At 44.2% G+C, this 19,658-nt stretch overlaps 1 long non-coding RNA gene across 1 annotated transcript; it reads right to left on the minus strand.

Moving 5' to 3' along the window:
• Positions 1 to 5,568: 5,568 nt before the first annotated feature.
• Positions 5,569 to 19,034, minus strand: LOC142748115 (uncharacterized). Its single transcript, XR_012882143.1, has 2 exons — positions 18,458 to 19,034; positions 5,569 to 7,003 (listed from the first exon to the last, which is right to left on the minus strand). It is a non-coding gene; the product is annotated as an uncharacterized LOC142748115 (long non-coding RNA).
• Positions 19,035 to 19,658: the final 624 nt, after the last annotated feature.

Raw genomic sequence — 19,658 nt, forward strand, 5'->3', positions numbered from 1 at the left:
AGTAGCATCTGCATGATCGATAAGTATTGTAGTATTTATTGCATTGAAAGGCGCTCTCTCTCTCTCTATATATATATATATATTTTTTTAAAGCAAAATAAGGCGGTGGCGGACCCCACTTTCCACAAAGAATTTAATTGTGGGTTTGCTTATCTAGGGTTAATGTCTAATGATATACCCACCTTTAAGGTGGTCTTGTTTCTCCACATACTGACATTGCTCTCCAGTGGGCACAGGCTATGCACATTAGATGAGATCCACTTTCCATTAAAAAAACAAAAAACACATTGACGTTATAGAGGCTGTCATCAGTTTATAACTGCCCTATCTTCTACCTAATCTAATAGGTGCTTTAATGTAGATAAGTAATGTGTTGTAGTTTTTTTTAATAACGTTTATTTTTGATAAAGTTATTAGCATTTCAGGTGTTATGCAAATTTGTTCTTAATGCCCAAGTGGGCATTTTTTTACTCTTGACCAAGTGGGCGTAGTAAAGAGATGTGTATGACGCTGACCAATCAGCGTCATGCACTTCTCTTCATTCATGTCCAGCTTAATCCACAGCACAGCGTGATCTCGCTGTCACTCCCGTTCCTTCACACAAGCGACGGAAGAATGACCGGACATCGCATCCAGCCTGGACGACTCCTTGCTCCAGCATTCAATATGCAATGCCAGCTCCAGAAGTGAGCGGCCTGATTCAGACAGGGCAGCTATGGGGCATTATACTGTATGGGGCAGCTATGGGTGCATTATACTGTATGCGGCAGCAATGGGGCTATTATAGCATTATACTGTATGCGGCAGCTATGGGGGCATTATACTGTATGGCGCAGCTATGGGGGCATTATACTGTGTAGGTGGGCAGCTATGGGGCATTATACTGTGTGGGTGGCACTATAGGGGCATTTTACTGTCTAGGGACAGCTCTAGTGGTATTATACTGTGTAGGGACAGCTATAGTGGCATTATGATGTGTGGGGACAGCTATAGGGGCATTATGCTGTGTAAAGGGCAGATATGGGGGCATTATTTTGTGTGAGGAGGCACTACAGGGGCATTATACTGTGTGGGGACAGCTATAGGGGCATTATACTGCGTAGGGACAGCTATAGTGGCATTATACTGTGTGGGGATAGCTATAGGGGCATTATACTGTGTGGAGAGCAGATATGGGGCATTATTCTGTGTGAGGAGGCACTATAGGGGCATTATACTGTGTGGGCAGCTATAAAGACATTATACTGTGTGGGGGGCCACTAAGGGGTCATTATACGGTGTGGGGGCAGCTATGGGAGCATTATTCTGTGTGGGTGCAGCTATAGGGGAATTATACTATGTGGAACACACTAAGGTGTCATTATACTGTGTGGGAGCCACTAAGAGGTCACTATACTATGTGGGGGCACTAAGGGGTCATTATAGTATGTGGGGACAGCTATGGGAGCATTAGTCTGTGTGGGGGCAGCTATAGGGGCGTTATACTATGTGGAGCACACTAAGGGTTTATTATACTGTGCGGGGGCCCACTGGGTTGGGGTCCACTCAAATGTTTCACCTCCCCCCCCCCCTGTGATCATCCCCTAGCTACGCCTCTGATTGAGGACAGTCAGTGTTTGTGTACAGCATTCACATCAGTTGGGTGTTATCTGTTGCGTTCCCCCTGATGGAAATAAATAGAACATTTGGGATAGGTGGGGTGGAGTTTATGACTGGGAGAGCAACAGCTATGTCAGTGAAGTGGATTGCCATAAGTAAAGATAGTACAGATAATAGCAGAGGCAATAGTGGCGCCGGTTGCAGTGGTGGTGGTCCCACCTTTTATTGTTCACGTGGTGGACCAAAAGTGCTGGCAGTCTCCTCTACTTTATCTCACTTTGTAGTGGGGGGCAGTAGTGGTAGGACAAGACCTGGAATTCAGGAGTGGGTGTGGAGGAGACAGTCACAGGTGGAGTGAAGAGCGTGGGACAATGGGGGTGATGGGCAGCACATGAAGTAGCGTCCTCATGTTTCATTGGTGCCGATGCTGCAGGGTTTCTTCCAGTGACAGAATATATATGATTCCCAAATGGTAAGTTTTTCAAGGGATCCCATTTTTTTTTTCAAGGGATGGACTTGGAGGTTTTTGCTATATTACATTTTATGGCCTATAAATTATAGACACATAAAGGTGTGGTCCCCACCAGGGCTGTATTTACCATTAGGTACCTGCGCGCACCAGCTCACACTTTTACTACCAATATTGAATCCACTACCTGTGTGTCTATTGATGGTTTTCAGCCACCACCTCATTTAAAGGGAATGTGTCGCCAGAAAAACATGTTTTTTTTTTAAAAATTAAACATTTAGTGTGTGGGTGATTAAACATTGTTCAAATTTTTTTTATTTTTTTCACGAGTCAGGAAATATTATAAATTTTTTCTAATTTATAATACTACCCATTTTTGGTCACTAGATGGAGCTAGTTCCCAAAATTGCAGCATTGCAACATTGGGTTAAAAGCCCTCGCTCTAGTGAGCTCTCAGCATCCCCCCCTCCTTTATCCTGGCTAGTGCCGGGATAAACGAGGGGTTTGAAAGGTTTAACCTCCTACACTGTGTGTCGCCATTTTTTGAGGTAACCCACAGTGTAGTAGGTTTACATACAGTAGTAAACACACACAAACACTAACATACATTGAAATCTCTTACCTGCTCCTGCCGCCGCGGCTCCCTCCGGCCCGTCCGCTCCCTTTGCTGCCACTGTTCCATGTGCACTTGTCCGGAAGCCGCGACCGGAAGTAGTAATATTACTGTCCGGCCGCGACTTCCGGTCCACAGGAAAATGGCGCCGGACGGCGCCAATTTCGAATAGGACTGTGTGGGAGCGGCGCATGCGCAGTTCCCACACAGACGCCGTACACGGCAGTCAATGGGACGGGAGCCGTTCGTCGTCCCTATGGGACTGTGGCTGCCGTATTCCATGTCTGTGTGTGTCGTTAATCGACACACACAGAAATGGAACAAAAAATGGCAGCCCCCATAGGGAAGAAAAAGTGTAAAAATAAGAAAAAGTAAAACACAAACACACAAATGAATATAAACGTTTTTAATAAAGCACTAACATCTTTAACATATAAAAAAATAATTTGTGATGACACTGTTCCTTTAAGGGATTTTCAGTTTTTTTTTTTGCTTTTGTTTTTAATGTAATTAAAGATTAATCGCTGTATAGATGAAAAGCTCTACGACGTTCTAATATACTTTGTTTCTTAGCTGAGAACAGGACTAGTTATGTATAGGTTTACTGCATCTGAATGTGAACGGTGTTCTCATTCACTGACAGCAAACACCTATCTTTAAAATGGTGAGAAATTGAACCAAACTATATAAGAAAGTTGTAGAACTTCTCATGTGTTCAGTATTGAAGCATTTATTATATAAAACCAGAAAACCCTTTTCTTTTCTGGACTTGGTGAAGCAGAGATACATTCTGCTCTTGGATATATTTCAATCGGGCAACATTTAATTTCTAGCCATTTCTGTTTTATTACCTTTTTAATTCCATGTGAAGACTTGGAGACAGACAAAGCTGCTCTGATCAGCATGTGACCATTGGGGGGGGGGGGGGGGGCACCGTGTAATGGCAATAGTAACTTCAGAGATATAACTTAACTGGCGCTGATGTAAAATCTGTACCATCTCCCACCTACCATTTATAATTCTGGAGTTCTCAGAGTTGTCTTTGGACCCCCTCAGGCACTTGGACCCGGGTGTGACTGCTACCTCTGAACCTCCATTAGTTACACCCCTGGTGCCCCTATATTTGTATTATGAAAGCTGTAATTATGTGAGTATTTTTTTTACACTATTATCCGTATATAACACTATTGTTCCATAAATGTAGCACATAGATAAAGTGGGGGAGTATTCATCCTCAGTGCCCAGGGTGGCATGGACTGTAAATATGCCCCTGGATATGAAGACTCCTTGTATAGACCATTCCTATTGGATCTCTCAGTGTGGACGTCTCTCTACAGGGGATTTTCCTTCTTCAGGATAGTTGCGCTCTGGTGTGATGGATCTGGTAACAGGAGCATCCATGAGGTGAGGGCCCTGACTGCAGGGGGCAGCATTGTAGCAGGTCCACCATCCCTCACTGTGCCCCATTCAATGTATCCAGCCTAGACAATCCTCCATTAGCTAAATAACCTGGACTTCAGCTCTCACCTGCACTGATACATTGTAACAAACTATTCAAATTTTTAAACATAATTTAACCATTAAAGTTGTTGTCTAGTTTGAAAAGGTCAGGAGAACCCAACACGTACATGCATTACATGTACAGCCCAGAAATTTTAGTTGGAACTGTGTAATACTTTATTTCTTCTTTGAGGGCATGACCACACGTGGCGGATTTCCTCCGCAACTGTCCGCATCAATGCCGCACAGAATCTGCGTTGCAGATTCTGCTGCGGATCTGCACAAAATGTGCAGTAAATTGATGCGGACTAGCTGCTGCGGACTGCGGGAAAAGTGCTTCCCTTCTCCCTATCAGTGCAGGATAGAGAGAAGGGACAGCACTTTCCCTAGTGAAAGTAAAAGAATTTCATACTTACCGGCCGTTGTCTTGGTGACGCGTCCCTCTTTCGGCATCCAGCCCGACCTCCCTGGATGACGCACCAGTCCATGTGACCGCTGCAGCCTGTGCTTGGCCTGTGATTGGCTGCAGCCGTCACTTAGACTGAAACGTCATCCTCAGAGGCCGGACTGGAGACAGAAACAGGGAGTTCTCGGTAAGTATGAACTTCATTTTTTTTTACAGGTTGCTGTATATTGTGATCGGTAGTCACTGTCCGGGGTGCAGAAACAGTTACTGCCGATCGCTTAACTCTTTCAGCACCCTGGACAGTGACTATTTACAGACGTCTCCTAGCAACGCTCCCGTCATTACGGGAGCCCCATTGACTTCCTCAGTCTGGCTGTAGACCTAGAAATACATAGGTCCAGCCAGAATGAAGAAATGTCATGGCAAAAAAGCAAGACGCATCCGCAGCACACATGACATGTGCATGACAGCTGCGGACTTCATTGCGGAACTTAGAATCTCCATTGAAGTTAATGGAGAAATTCCGCCATGAGTCCGCCACTGCTCCGCAACAGACAGAGCATGCTGCGGACACCAAATTCCGCTCCGCAGCCTATGCTCCGCAGCGGAATGTTACGCATCGTCTAAACGAACACTTCTAAATAGAAGTGGAAGTCAATGCAGAAACGGCTCCGCTGCGGATTAACGCTGCGGAGTGTCCGCAGCGGAATTTAAGTGAAATTCCGCCACGTGTGAACCCAGCCTAAAGGCGCTTTAGGGAAGTAAACCACTTGCAGCAGGATTCCCCCACAGATTATGGGACCTCTCTAACAAAAAGGAATTGTAAAAAGCTGACAACCCCTGGAAGGCTCTGTTCACACCACATTTTAGCTTTACATCTCACATATTCTTTAGGTTTTACCGATCAAAAGGTATAAGACTTTAGGGCCTATACAACATTCACTGCATAGATGTTCAATGGGAATAAAAACGAGTACAAAGTTGTAGGGGGGTAAAAGGAAAATTTTATTTATAGCTAAGGGAAGGTTATATTTTATTATTCGGAAATTGTTATATAAGTATTAAGACTACTATTTTTATACTACTGTGTATATGTATGTGTCATTTATTTATCTAATTATACGAAACCTATCTAAAGGCCGTGTTAAACCAGAGAAATGTGAAAACCCCCCGTGAGGGGTAAAAAATTCCTTCCTGACCCCAAATATGGTCGATCAGAATAAATCCCAGGATCAAAGGCCGATGTGTAACGTGTATTAAGGGAAAAAAAATTCAAAAAATATTTCTTTATTTATATTATGTTACTTATGTGTGTATCTACTTATTCATCTATTATTCTAAACCTATTTAAAGCAGTGTTGATCCAGAGGAAGGCAAAAACCCCCTTTGAGGAATGAGCCAATTATCCTCATATTAAAGGGGGGAAAATTCCTTCCTGACCCCAAATATGGCAATCAGAATAATCCCAGGATCAAAGGCTGATGTCTAATCTACCTGTACTATGTGTCTATGTGCCGGTGCCCATACTTATGATGTAGAGTGGGTGTATTATTTACCTGGTCTGTGTTGAGGTTAGATCAGGTAGAATAGCCGCTCTGGTACATTACTGCTACTCAGTGGCCCCAAGACTACAACAAGCGGCTATTGTTCCTGATCTCTCCAGATGGAAATTAAGCACAGGCCGCTCCGGGGGGGGGGGGGGGGGGAGATCTTCAGGCTGGAGTGATGTCAGATGCCAGCCCGGGATTGGAGGATGCCAAGTCAAGGTCCTGGGTCAGCAGCAAGATGGCAGAGGTGTGTCATGAAGATGGTACAGAGAGAGATAATGTTCTTGGCAGCCGAGTTCTGGGCCCTTGTTCTGTGATCTTATCAGGTCCAGCTTGGTGAGATGAAGCTAAATCTGGCTAAGGGGTGAAGGGCTTTCTTATTCTCTGGCCACTTCAGATGTTGTTTTTCCAGAACTGGCACCTAAGGTGGCCGTGCCCTCCTCTCCTGCAGTTCCTCCCAGCTGATGGTGAAGACGAATGGATGCTCTATGATGTTACCGCACAAACCGAGGCACGTCTTATGATTTTTACGGACCAGTTTCTTGATAAGAGGTTTTCCGTCAGCATTAAGCCAAGTTGGAAATTTGGGCTGCTCGGTAGTGATGGCTTTGAAAGCAATTTGCTTGACGTGGCCGTTGTAAAATTGGGAGCGTCCTGCTGCCATCCTGGACACCACAATCCCCAGGCTCCACTAGTCAACTGCTTTGCCGTATCTTTTTATAAGACGCCCCTTCAGGGGCCATGTAGTCAAAGGTTCCATCACGCCACGGAATCTTATTGGAGGCGGGGCATCATCTTGGGCCAGCCCCAGGTCAATGATATGGATGTGGCCATCTGCATCCAATATGATGTTCTCCAACTTTAGATCTCTGCAAAGAAATAAGACAAGAGAATTACAAATCTGCCTATTGATTCAAGAGACCGGGGATGGGTCAGTGCATCACCAGGCAGAATAGCCATTCAGGACTCTAGGAAAACTGGGGGCATTATTTCCAGCATGTAAAGGAGACAGAGAGACGAGGAAAGTTCTGCTTACCGGTGGACAGTGTTGTGTCCATGGAGGAACTGGAGGCCACATATCCATAGTTGCCAACATTTGATTTTTTTTCCAGGGAGACTTAGGGTGTGGCGTCTTTGGTGGGTGTGTCTTATGGGAAAATGGTTTATCTGGTGTGCGTGGGTAGTGGGGCGTGGCTTTCCAGAATTTCCGCATACTAAAAAAAACTAGCAAAATTTCTGCACTAGCTTGGCTGACAACTACTATGGTGGCCGGTATGTTTCTGGTTATCTGGTTGTTTACAGGCAGGTGATGTCTCACTGTATCACTAAGTCTAGGCGATATGTGCTGACCACTAATGGCAGTGTAAAAACCAGCGTAGATAGTGCTGCACTCAGTGCCCCTAGTAGAAGGTGCGCCGCACACTGCTCCCCCAGTAGATACTGCCGCACACGGCCCCCCTCTAGATGGCGCCGCACACGGACCCCGTGCCGGAATCCCAAGCCAAAGTGTTGCTTACGCCCTAGCCGGGAATTCCGCACATAGAGAGAGCCCTGACTTCACTGTCCATATAAGGGCAGTGACGTCAGTGGCACCTACATACAATAGAATGTAGCAGTTGCCGGGACAAGTCCCTTGACCGACCCGTCAAATTCGGGACAGTTGGCAAGTATGGATATTATCTTTGCGGTGTAGAATCTGTTGGGGAGAAAAGAGCGTAGTCTCAATGTCAAATATTCCTTTATCAATTCCCTAATATCATGTTATGATAGATTCTGTGTGGTCTCTAGCAGATTCTGTTTATAGCAGCTTGTATTCTCTATTCTCTGCATCGTCCTTCATCTGGACCTCCCACCTCACCTTCAATTCTTTCCACCCCCCTCAGTCTGATTATTAACTCTAAAAAGCATTAACCCCTTAAGGACGCAGCCTAGTTTGGGCCTTAAGGCTCAGAGCCCATTTTTCAAATCTGACATATTTCAATTTATGTGGTAATAACGTCGGAATGCTTAAACCTACCCAAGCGATTGAGATTATTTTCTCGTGACACTTTGGGCTTCATGTTCGTGGTAAAATTTGTTCGATATATTTAGTCTTTATTTGTGAAAAATTGCAAAATTTAGAGAAAATTTACAAAAAATAGCATTTTTCAGAATTTAAATGCATCTGCTTGAAAAACAGACAGTTATACCACCCAAAATAGTTACTAGTTCACATTTCCCATATGTCTACTTTAGATTGGCATCGTTTTTTGAACATTATTTTATTTTTCTTGGACGTTACAAGGCTTAGAACATAAACAGCAATTTCTCATATTCTTAAGAAAATTTCAAAAGCCTTTTTTTGAAGGTACCTCTTGAGTTCTGAAGTGGCTTTGTGGGGCCTATGTATTAGAAACCCCCATAAAACACCCCATTTTAAAAACTAGACCCCTCAAAGTATTCAAAACAGCATATAGAAAGTTTTTTAAGCCTTCAGGCATTTCACAGAAATTAAAGCAAAGTGGAAATGAAATTTGCAAATTTCATTTTTTCTGCTGAATTTCAATTTTATTTAAAAAAATTCTGTAACAGAGAAGGTTTTACCAGAGAAATACTACTAAATATGTATTGTCCAGATTCTGCAGTTTTTAGAAATGTCCCACATGTGGCCCTACTACGCTCGTGGACTAAAACACAAGCCCTAGAAGCAAAGAAGCACCTAGTGCATTTTGAGGCCTCTTTTTTATTAGAATATATTTTAGGCAGCATGCCAGGTTTGAAGAGGTGTTGAGGTATCAAAACAATGGAAACCCACCAGAAGTGACCCCATTTTGGAAACTACACCCCTCAAGGAATTCATTTATGGTTTTTGTTATCATTTTGACCGTCTTCACTTCTGAGCCCTGTCATATGTCCAGACAAAAGATTAGGGCCACATGTAGGGTGTTTCTAAAACCGGGAAACACTGCTGCATAATAATTAGAGAGCTGTCTTGTTATGGTGGCACAAGCCGGGCACCACATATTGGCATATCTATGGAAAAAAAATCCCATTTTCACTCTGCAACATTGAGTGCACACTAATTTCTACAAAACACCTGCAGGGTTAAAATGCTTACTAAACCCCTTGGTAAATGCATTGAGGGGTGTAGTTTCCAAATTGGGGTCACTTCTGGGGGGTTTCCACTGTTTTGGGCCCACAGGCGCACAGAAACCAATCCAGCAACATCTGTACTCCAAATGGCGGTCCTTCCCTTCTGAGCCCTGCCGTTTGCCCAAACAGCAGTTTATGACCACATATGGGGTATTGCCGTACTCGGGAGAAATTGCTTTACAAATGTTGGGTTCTTTTTTTCCATTATTTGTTGAGAAAATGAAAAAATTTGCGCTAAAGCTACGTCTTATTGAAGAAAAAGGACTGTTTTTATTTTCACTGCCGAATTCTAATAAATTCTATGAAACATCTGTGGGGTCAAAATGCTCACTACACCCCTAGATGAATTCCTCAAGAGGTGTAGTTTCCTAAATGGAGTCCCTTTTTGGGCGTTTTCATTGTTTTGTCCCCTCAGGGGCTTTGCAAATGTGACCTGGCCTCCGCAAATCATTCCTGCTAAATGTGATCTCAAAAAGCCAAATAGTGCTCTTTCCCTTCTAAGCCCTGCCGTGTGTCCAAACAGCCGTTTATTACCACATGTGGGGTATTGTTTTACTCGGGAGAAATTGCTTTAAAAATTGTGGTGCTTTTTCTCCTTCAGTCCTTCTGGAAATGAGAAAAAATTAGCTAAACCTAGATTTTTTTTGAAAAAAAAATGTAGATTTTCAGGGCCTACTTCCAATAATTTCTGCAAAAAAAACTGTGGGGTCAAATCGCTCACTATACCCCTAGATAATTTCCTCAATGGGTGTAGTTTCCAAAATGGGGTCACTTGTTGGGGGTTTCCACTGTTTTGTCACCTCAGGGGCTTTGTAAATGTGACATGGCCTCCGCAAACCATTCCTGCTAAATGTGAACTCCAAAAGCCAAATAGCGCTCTTTCCCTTCTCAGCCACGCCGTGTCTCCAAACAACCGTTTATTACCACATGTGAGGTATTGTTTTACGCGGGAGAAATTGCTTTACAAATTTTGCGGTGCTTTTTCTCCTTCAGTCCTTCTGGAAATGAGAAGAAAAAAAAAAAAAAAAAAAAAAAAAAAAAAAAAAAAAAAAAAAAAAAAAAAAAAAAAAATCGCTAAACCTACATTTTCTTTGAAGAAATGTTGATTTTAATTTTCACGGCCTACTTCCAATAATTTCTGTAAAAAACCTGTGCGGTCAAAATGCTCAGTACACCCCTAGATAATTTCCTTGAGGTGTCTAGTTTCCCAGATGGGGTCACTTTTGGGGGATTTTTACTGTTTTGTCACTGCAAGAGCCCTTCAAACCTGACATGGTGCCTAAAATATATTCTAACAAAAATAAGGCCCCAAAATCCACTAGGTGCTCCTTTGCTTCTGAGGCCGGTGCTTCATTCCAGTAGCACGCTACGGCCACATGTGGGATATTTCCTAAAATTGCAGAAACTGGGCAACAAATATTGAGTTGCATTTCTCTGGTAAAACCTTCTGTGTTATAAAAAAAATTGTATTAAAAATTTATTTCTGCAGAAAAATATGAAATTTGTAAATTTCACCTCTACTTTGCTTTAATTCCTGTGAAATGTGTAAAGGGTTAAGACATTTTCTAAATGCTGTTTGGAATACTTTGAGGGGTGAAGTTTTTAAAATGGGGTGACTTTTTGGGGGTTTCTAATATATAAGGCCCTCAAAACCACTTCACAACTGAACTGGCCCCTGTAAAAATAGCCTTTTGAAATTTTCTTGAAAATGTGAGAAATTGCTGCTAAAGTTCTAAGCCTTGTGAGGTCATAGAAAAATAAAAGGATGTTCAAAAAACGATGCCAATCTAAAGTAGACATATGGGGGATGTTAATTAGCAACAATTTTGTGTGGTATAACTGCCGGTCTTACAAGCAGATACATTTAAATTGAGAAAAATGCTAATTTTTGCAATTTTTCGCTAATTTTTGGTGTTTTTCACAATTAAATACTGAACATATCGAGCAAATTTTGCCAGTAACATAAAGTCCAATGTGTCACGAGAAAACAATCTCAGAATCGCTTGGATAGGTGAAAGCATTCCGGAGTTATTACCACATAAAGTGACACATGTCAGATTTGAAAAATGAGGCTCTGTCAGGAAGGTCAAAAGTGGCAAGGGGTTAAACAGTTTATCACCAATCATATGTTTATTTCTAGGATCATTTTGTCATTTATAATGTTAATTAAGTTTTTTTTTCTATAGGACATCTTAAAGCACTAGGGAGCACCAAGTTTTTGTTTAAGCTCACCCTGAGGAAGACACCCGCTCTATCCCTCATACTTCTGCTCTGGATACAGTGGCACTTTTACTAGAACCCTCTTTTTGCTTAGTAACTATGTAGTTAATATAGAGGGAGAGAGCTGCTAGTAGAGGTCCAAGGGAATGATAGGATCGTCCTTAAAGTCTAGGAAATCCTGCAGTTCCCCCTTCCGTCCCAGTCCTATATCGCTATCCTAGTCCTATCCTTTATCCCGTAACTTATCCCCCTTCCCACTCTAAGGGCAGATTCAGACGAACATTGCGTTTTGCGCGAGCAAAAACCATTTGACAGCTGCGTGTGTCATCCGTGTATGATGCGCGGCTGCGTGATTTTCGCGCAGCCGCCATCATAGAGATGAGGCTAGTCGACGCCCGTCACTGTCCAAGGTGCTGAAAGAGCTAACTGATCGGCAGTAACTCTTTCAGCACCCTCGACAGTGAATGCCGAACACAATATCGAGAAACCTGTTAAAAAAAAAAAGAAAAAGTTCGTACTTACCGAGAACTTCCCTCCCGGCCGTTGCCTTGGTGACGCGTCCTTGGTGACGCGCCTCTCTTGACATCGGGCCCCACCTCCCCGGATGACGCGGCAGTCCATGTGACTGCTGCAGCCTGTGCTTGGCCTGTGATTGGCTGGAGCTGTCACTTGGACTGAATTGTCATCCCGGGAGGTCAGACTGGAGGAAGAAGCCGGGAGTTATCGGTAAGTCAGAACTTCGTTTTTTTTTACAGGTTCATGTTTATTGGGATCGGTAGTCACTGTCCATGGTGCTGAAACAGTTTAACTCTTTCAGCACCCTGGACAGTGACTATCTCCTGACGTCGCGTACCGGAAATTTTTTTGCCGGGTTCGGCCAAAACGAGTTTCATCCTTTTGACAGCTGGTGCGCTGTTTCAGTCGGTTCGCACGGAAGTGCTTCCGTGCGACCTGCGTGGTTTTCACGCACCCATTGACTTCAATGGGTGCGTGATGCGCGAAATACGCGGAGATATTGAACCTGTCGCGTTTTGTACGCAGCGAACAAACGCTGCGCACAAATCACGCACTGTTTGAACTGCCCCATTGACTTCTATAGGGCTGTGCGTGGCGCGCGAAAAATACGCGGCCTGCACGCACAAAAATCACGCTCGTGTGAATCCCCCCTAAGGCCGGATTCACAAGAGCGTGTGCTTTCTGCGCACGCAAAAATCACGGCATTTTGCCTGCGCAAAAGGCACTTAACTGCTCCGTGTGGCATCAGCATATGATGCGTGGCTTTCACGCAGCCGCCATCATTATGACACTCCGTTTGGATGTTTGTAAACAGAAAAGCACGTGGTGCTTTTCTGTTTTCATTCATCCTTTTCACAGCTGTTGCACGAATCACGCTGTTCGCACGGAAGTGCTTCCGTGCGGCATGTGTGGTTTTCACGCACCCATTGACTTCAATGGGTGCGTGATGCGCGAAAAACACCCAAAGAACGGACATGTCGTGACTTTTATGCAGCGGACCAATGCTGCGTAAAAATCACGCACATGTCTGCACGGCCCCATAGACTAATATAGGTCTGTGCGACGCGCGTGAAAATCACGTGCGTTGCACGGACGTATATCACGTTCGTCTGAATAAGCCCTAAGTCTGTTGCTCCTTCCTACTCATCTGCTCCCATGCTTCCTCCTCCTCGCTTTCCCCTCCCATCCTCTATCCCCACATCTTCCTCACCTAGAACTAATCAATTTCTTCCTTCTCAAAAGCCTACACTTTCCACAACCCTCATCGTAGTCAGGGATGTATTTGATGCTGCCCTAGGCACTTTTAGTGCCGACGCCCCCCCATAACTCTCGAAGTTATGGAAACAGCGTAGCACGCTGACATAGTCTCTCCAGTGCTGGACCCAGGAAAGGTAGGTATAATAATTTTTTGCCTTTTTATGTGTTACTAATATATTTTTGGGTGTTGGTTTGTGTTTTTTTAACAGGTTCGGTTCTTGGACTACTTCGGATTCGAGGACTACTTCGATTACGGAGTTTTTTATTTTCAATAAAATAGTTAACGAGGGTTGTGTAGGTTTTTATTTCGGTAAAATATTTTTCTGTTTATCGGTATTTCTTTTTAACTTCATTACTACTGCCTTAGTAATGGCCGCTCTCAGTAATAGACACTGTCAATCAAAGGTAGGGCTTAGTGTTAGCAGGTGAAAAGGCAAGCATTAACCCTCATTATTACCCCATACCAGGGATAACGGGAAGAGCCGGGTACAATCCAGAACCTGACAACCTGCAGTGCTGGTCGGGCACTGGGGTCGCCGCAGGCTGGTATTAGGCGGCTAAGTAAGCCTAAACAGTGTGGCCCTTCTCGCCCTGGTAATGCTAGCCTGCTGCATCTGGCTGGTTATGAAAAATGTGTTTTTTTTTCAATTATTATTTTATTTTTTTTTAAACGATGTGGGGTCCCCCTCATTTTTCATAACCAGCCTGATACAACATAGCAGCAGCAGGCTAGCAGTACCAGGGTGGGAAGGCTTTTTTGGGCTTTTAAAAGTAGGCCAATAAATTTAGGTAACCGGCCATCACGTGATGTAAACTAACCAAAGACAGTCACTGCTTAGTTTACTGAGCCTTGTAAGGGGCGCAGGATCACACGTGAAGCACCAGACTTTTGGCGCATCTCAGGTGCGTGTGCCACTATGAATCTAGTGCTGGAATCATTTAGATATTAAGGAATCCCCGCACTAGGAGTTACCAGCGTTGGCCTTGGATTACCATATACATTTGGCTTTGATGCAGGCATGGTCCTTTCTGATCGGGCCTGCTCCAGTGGTACGATGTCAGATGGCGCAATAACGTCATCACGCCATCTTAGCCACACAAAAAAAAAACATTGTTTTCTACTTACATGGTCAGAAATTACACAAGGTAGAATGGGGTTTAGGGGGCCCCATTCTAGAGATAAGTGCGGGTCCCAGAGGTGGGACCTGCATCTATCTGACATACACACACACTATATCATGCTACACTGCCCTGTGGAAAGCTTTCTGCCATTAAATCATCTAAGTAGAAACACAGACCTCTTTCAGGTCTTTTTAAAAGAAAAAACCTAACCACATTCCTTTCAAATTAAAATATATTAAATAATTAAAACCCACTAGACAAAAAAAATATATATTTTTACAGCCAGCTGTCCAGTAACAGCCTGTAAGAGGGCTAACCGAATTACTTCATATGACAGCAATAGATCCATTACAGTAAGTGACAGCCACAACACCAGAAATGACAGTGACCCATAAATGTTAGATACAGGGAACCTATAATTGCCTGCTACAAAGATCTCATAAAAGTTTACCATAGTGACCCTGTAGGTGCAAGCCTTGTACAGTGGACCTTGAGAGAGTAACCCATAATGACCCAAACAGGGGGCCCTTATGTGCTACCAACAGTGATTGCCTGATATTTGACATGTTAACAAAATTAATTGATTTCAATACTTACTAAGTTTGTGTGACGTTTTTAGACACACAAAATGACACACGTCAGATTTGAAAAAATGGGGCTGCGTCCTGAAGATCGATATAGGCCGCGTCCCATAAACACATCTGTGCCTATACAAAGGAACCACAAATATTCTGCTTTATATCAGACTAGGGGAGAATCCCAAAGATCTGTAAATAAAAAGAACCCAATTTCTACCATAAGGATCATATGCTAAAACTATTACCTTAGAATCCAATAGCATACCTCCCAACTTTTGAATTTGGACAAGAGGATCATTTTTAAGCCACGCCCCTAACTACGACCAATGTCCGGCATAAACACATATCACGGCCAGATCCTCCTTCAAATAACAAGCACACATTCTCACTGCGGATCTTTAGACTTACAAAAAAAAAAAAAAACTATGGATATCACCAATATTATATTTCAGGTTATATCGTCTTTATGTTACTTTTCCTATCTTGGGTATAACATCTACTCATCACGGCAGCAGCTGCAGGACAAACCAAAAGGCTGAGAACAATGAAAGTCAAGAGGGAGACCCTGTGGTGGATGACTTTTCAATTGACAGGTAGCAGAGTTACATGATGGGGATTTTTTTTCCCAGTTGTGTAACTCTGCTACTGGTCAATGGAAAAATTATCCACCAGAGCCCCCTTGTAAATCGCTCCACACACAGCCCCCCTGTAGATAGCGCCACACACAGCCCCCCTTTCGTACGTAGCGCCACACACAGCCCTCCTTTTGTACTTCGCGCCACACAACCCCCTTCCCCTTTTTACATAGTGCTACACAACCACCCTTCCCCCTGGTACATAGTGCCACACAACCCCCCCTTCCCCCTTGTACATAGTGCCACACAGCCCCCTTATACTTTGTGCCACAATGCCGCCAGAGCGGTAGAGGTAGGCTACTGCTGCCACTCTACGCTCTGCTTTGACGTTACTTACCGAAAAGAAGAAGGCAGGAATCTTGCAGCGGAGTTGTCACTAGTGTAGATGCCGGCCTGGGAGTGGACCAGTCCAGTCACCTGCCCGGTGAGGTCAGATGACAGGTCAGGTGACTGGACTGGTCCACTCCCAGGCCGGCATCGATCCCAGTCAGAACACCGCCGCAAGACTCCTGCCACCTTCTGACGCTGATCGCTGCTGCAGTCGTCTGGCATGCAGGGCGCCTGTCAGCAGCGATCAGCTGTTTTGATACAGCTGAAGCGCCCAGCGGGACATTTTACAGACCGCCCGGGACAGCGGTGAGAAACCGGGACTGTCCCAATGGATCCGGGACGGTTGGGAGGTATGCCAATAGTGATCTGCTTCTACATGTTCACAAGAGTCGGCTGGATATACCTATTATCTTGGACATTGGTACACCTATTATCTCAGGAAAAACATTTTTTACTTTTTTTGATGGCTAAACCCATCCTACACTCTGCTACTCCATGGACACTGAATTCCTGATTTTGTCCTGCCATCTACAGGTGATTTTTAATATTGCAGGTGCACCCTATTTTGTTCTGAATCAATGTAAATGGGGTTAAAGGGTTTTTTCCACAATCATTATTTATCACCTTCCACAGGATAGGTGATAAATGTCTGATCACGAGAACGGGCTTACCTTGCAGTTTCTGGGACTTTTCAGTCGATTGCACTATTGATTCAGTCAAAAAAAACAGAACCCTTTCACAACGGTGACAAACGAAAACCATAGGCAAGTATCCGTCACCACTGAGATCAATGTTGATGCAAATGGAAGCTATGGTCTCCGTTTGCGTTGAGGGGTTTCCCCGACAAAGCTCCGACGGAAGCCCTCAACGGAAAGCAACGATGATGTGAACACAGCCTAAGGGCTCGTCCACACGATGTGGAATTGCCACGTTTTTTCCGTCAGGAATGTCGGACGGAAAAAAACGTAGCAGAAAACAGTAGCAGCATAGTGGATGATGAGATTTAACAAATCTCATCCATATGCTGCGTAAAAATTCAGAGCAGAAATTTACCTGCGGTGCGTATTTTTCGGACCGCAGCATGTCAATTCCTGCTGCGGAACGTGGACAGAATTGCTGCGTTTTTCAGAGGAGATATCACCATCTTCTAGCATTATGAAAAACACAGCAATTTACGCACCATTTTTTGCCGTAAAAACGCAGGAAATAGTGAGTTTTTGCCTCAGCAGAATGTCTGCAACTTTCAATGGAATCGCTGCAGAAATTTTCTGCAGCAATTCCGTTTTTGTCTGGACAAGCCCTAACTCAGCTACAGCATATTGTATTATTTTTAAACAACTGTTATATTAAATATGTAAAAATCTTAGGCCTCATGCCCACTTCAGTCTTTTTCTTCAGGGTGCTAGCCGTTTTTCTGACGACTAGCACCCTGACCCATTCATTTCAATGGGGCCATGCACACTACAGCTTTTTTGACGGTCCCGTTGCTCCATTTACTCAGCGCATAGGGATCCTTTTAGATCGCTATGTGCTGTCTTATACTAACACATTAACAATACTGAAGTGTTTAGACAGTGAATAGACATTCCACGGGATGTCTATTCACAATCTCTGCACTTCGTTATGGTTTCTATGGTAGTTACAGCAGAGCAAGCGTAATCTCGTTGTGACCGGTCATTTACCACGTAATCTCACGAGATCACGCTTCCTCTGCTGTAACTACCAGAGTAACGAAGTGCAAGGATTGTGAATAGACATCCCGTGGAATGTCTATTCACTGTCTAAACACGTCAGTATTGTTAATGTGTTAGTATAAGACAGCACATAAGGGTCTAACAGGATCCCTATGCGCTGACTAAATGAATGGAGAGGAGTGCATGACGCTGATTGGTCAGCATCATACACTCCTCTGTACAACGCCCACTCGGTCTGAAGTAAAAACACGCCCACTTGGGCTTTAAGCAACTCATTAGCATAAATCTAAAATTGCTAATAAAGTGGTGAAAACAGATCGTTTTTCTAAATAAAAAGCATTACTGTCACCTACATTATAGCGCCGATCTCCTTATGTAGGAGATAGGGCACTTATAATGTGGTGACAGAGCCTCTTTAAGTCTTAGGTTCAGGCCAGTAATAGCACGAACAAAGTCTAGATATATAGGCTCAATACTAAGGCACACTTATCTGCAATGGTGATCAGCTACGTTCTCCAGGTCCTGCTGGTACCCAAACTGTATGCTGCCAAACCCTCTGTCTGGGTTCTGCCTCCCCACTCTCGGTCCACGGACCCCTTCTCCTAGGGGAGAATTTCAGGCCCTACCAGCGCCAATCTCCTTGTACCTAATGGTGCCAGTCTCCTCCTCAGTAATGGCGCCTGTCCCCCTCTCTTCACTAGCGCTCCCCATGAGGTAACTTTTCATATACTATTCCAGATGAATCAGCTAACACAGACCTCTGAAGTAATTCTAAGCAGTATAAGATCTCACACAGACGCCATTAACAGTGTGAGCATTAGCTTACACAGGGCACTTACCTCAGGTGCTGTCCAGCTCCAAGGCTTTTCTCTCTTCAGTACAGCTTTTCCTCTGGCACATCCTCTCTTTTTCTCCACACGTGTCACATGGCAAACACTGGCCTTCACTTCCTGTCAGACAGCTCTGTCTCTTTAGTCACTGCTCCTGCAGCGACACCTAGTGGCTGCTAATAACATGACAGGCATACACTGGACAACACATATAGTAGATACAGATAAAACAGAAGCAGTCATCACTCCAGACAAGAGGGAACACAGAATGAAAGTACCACTAAACATGAAAGATGCACAGGGAAGACCGTGCAACTTAAAGGGGCAGTATCACCCCCTTACAACTGTATTATTTATTTGTACACTTTATGGCAGTACACCATTGGGGTATGGGGTTTGCCAACAGAAGGTAATGCACAGAGCGCCATCCAATGTTGTGCTGGCTCTGCATTACACTGCTCCTTCTTGACCAGTAATGGCTTCTCCTAGGTGGAAAGTGAAATGGTGTTTGGCTCCTTATGGAGGACAGAGGGTGAAGAATGTTGCTCATACAATTATATGACAGGCATCAGAGGCGTAGCTAGGTTCTCCTGCACCCGGGGCAAAGATTCAGATTGGCGCCCCCCCCCCCCCAACTTATTTCCCGACATCTCCTTCCCCCTCGCCATGTTTTCTTTCCCTACCAATCAATGAGATGTAATTTTTTGTTCACAATTTTTTTAATGTAACTTGAGTATAAAAGCATTTCTACATTTTACAAGCGATATAGTTCTATAATGTAATTAACATAAACATAAATTAAAAGAAAATAAATTAAAGAGGCCACACACAGCCCCCTGTAGATAGTGCCACACACAGCCCCCTGTAGATAGTGCCACACACAGCCCGCTGCCCCTTTGTAAATAGCGCCACACTCCCCCCCCTTTTAAATAGCGCCACACTCCCACCCCTTTTAAATAGCGCCACACTCCCACCCCTTTTAAATAGCGCCACACTGTGAACAGACCGGTCAGCAGTAGCCTACCGCTACCACTCTCCGCTCTGCCTGGTGTGACTTACCAGAGGAGCCGAGGAGGTCATTCGGCGCAGGCAGCGGCGGAGTTCCTTCTGACTAGGGTTGGTGACAGCCAGGGCCGGCCTTAGGTTGGATGGCGCCCTGTGCGGGACTCTCTATTGCCGCCCCCTACAAAAACCAAAAATGAACCACATA

The sequence above is a fragment of the Rhinoderma darwinii genome, chromosome 3 (assembly GCF_050947455.1).
Source record: "Rhinoderma darwinii isolate aRhiDar2 chromosome 3, aRhiDar2.hap1, whole genome shotgun sequence".
In the NCBI taxonomy this organism is placed as follows: Eukaryota; Metazoa; Chordata; class Amphibia; order Anura; family Rhinodermatidae; genus Rhinoderma; species Rhinoderma darwinii.